General features: G+C 36.1%; 1 non-coding gene across 1 annotated transcript; it reads left to right on the top strand.

Annotated features, from left to right (window-relative positions):
• The first annotated feature begins 948 nt into the window (after positions 1–948).
• On the top strand, positions 949–1,055 carry LOC139895125 (small nucleolar RNA R71). Its single transcript, XR_011775591.1, has one exon. It is a non-coding gene; the product is annotated as a small nucleolar RNA R71 (small nucleolar RNA).
• The last annotated feature ends 903 nt before the right edge of the window (positions 1,056–1,958 follow it).

The following is a 1,958-nucleotide window of genomic DNA, read 5'->3' on the forward strand; positions in this document are numbered from 1 at the left end:
ATAGGTTTGTGAATCAACCAGTGGCCAAGTCTTACTTCCCGACGAAGTAAAAATCTGTGAAAGTGAGTTATAGTCCCAGTTTTAAAATCTATAATTTTTTGGGATGAGAATACATGTAGGTTTTATAAATGATTTACAAAATAGACACAGGTACATGAAACTACATTCTATGGTTGAATTATCGAAATCGAATATGCCCCTTTTTATTAACTCTGGTAATCTAAGAATTAGGGAACAGACACCCTAATTGACGCGAATCCTAAAGATAGATCTATTGGGCCTAACAAACCCCATCCAAAGTACCGGATGCTTTAGTACTTCGAAATTTATATCATATCCGAAGGGTGTCCCGGAATGATGGGGATATTCTTATATATGCATCTTGTTAATGTCGGTTACCAGGTGTTCACCATATGAATGATTTTTATCTCTATGTATGGGATGTGTATTGAAATATGAAATCTTGTGGTCTATTGTTACGATTTGATATATATAGGTTAAACCTATAACTCACCAACATTTTTGTTGACGTTTAAAGCATGTTTATTCTCAGGTGAATACTAAGAGCTTCCGCTGTTGCATACTAAAATAAGGACAAGATTTGGAGTCCATGTTTGTATGATATTGTGTAAAAACTGCATTCAAGAAACTGATTTCGATGTAACATATTTGTATTGTAAACCATTAATTAATGGTCGTGTGTAAACAGGATATTTTAGATTATCATTATTTGATAATCTACGTAAAGCTTTTTAAACCTTTATTTATGAAATAAAGGTTATGGTTTGTTTTAAAAATGAATGCAGTCTTTGAAAAACGTCTCATATAGAGGTCAAAACCTCACAACGAAATCAATTATAATGGAACGTTTTTAATCAATAAGAACGGGACATTTCAGTAGCGATGTCGCATCCTTGGTAGAATATTTGTACTATTTGACAAGTGTCTAAACCATGGTGCGGACATCCTCTTAATAATTTTCCGAATCTTGTCCACGCCTCATATAGTGTTTCGTCTGGTTTCTGTGTGAACGTAACAATTTCTCCTTGAAGTCTCACGGCTTTAGATGCCGGAAAGAATTGTTTAAGAAATTTTTCAACTAAAACATCCCATGTATCAATCGCCCCTTCAGGTAACGATTCCAACCAATCTTTGGCTTCTCCCTTTAAAGTCCAGGGAAATAACATGAGATATATCTGTTCATCCTCAACTTCTCGGATTTTAAATAGTGTGCAGATCATATTAAAGGTACGAAGATGTTCATTTAGATCTTCCTTCAGCGCACCACTAAATTGGCATTGATTAGTTACCATGTGTAGAATTTGTCCTTTGATTTCATAATCTGGCGCATTAATGTCTGGATGAGTAATTGCGTGACCTTGGCCAGTGCGTTTAGCTCACATTCGGTCTTCCATACTTAGAGGTTCCAGATTTTCCATAATTGAATTTGTTGAATCTGAATCACCAGAGGATTCTGATTTAATGGTTCGTTCCTCAACAATCTCTGTTTGAATGATTGGTGGTTCCGGAGGAAAGATTAGTGGTTCAGGATCTATGAATCGTCCCTGAATATTCTCCGGATTCTCAATTGTGAGGTCGGGTTCAAAAAATGGATTATCGGAAATTTGAATTGGAGTACTTGGTCGACTGGATGACGATTCTAAAGAAAAATCAACGGCGACAATATTAGCTAGATGTCTTGATCGAGTTACAGGTGGTGAACGTACAAAAGGTGGTGAACGTCTTGCTCGGTGCATTCACTGAATATCCTATTAGTTTTTAAAAGGAAAGAAAAATTATATAAGTTATCCAATTAATAGACTTTTCTGATTTTGCCCACGTTTCGAATAGCCAAAAGATGCAGCAGAGGGGCAGGATTCGTTTGGTCTCAATATAATTGAGTACTGTTTGGCTCCAATAACCCGGTCCACGTACAAATCCAACTATTACTACGAACC

This window comes from Rutidosis leptorrhynchoides, chromosome 2 (genome assembly GCF_046630445.1).
Source record: "Rutidosis leptorrhynchoides isolate AG116_Rl617_1_P2 chromosome 2, CSIRO_AGI_Rlap_v1, whole genome shotgun sequence".
In the NCBI taxonomy this organism is placed as follows: Eukaryota; Viridiplantae; Streptophyta; class Magnoliopsida; order Asterales; family Asteraceae; genus Rutidosis; species Rutidosis leptorrhynchoides.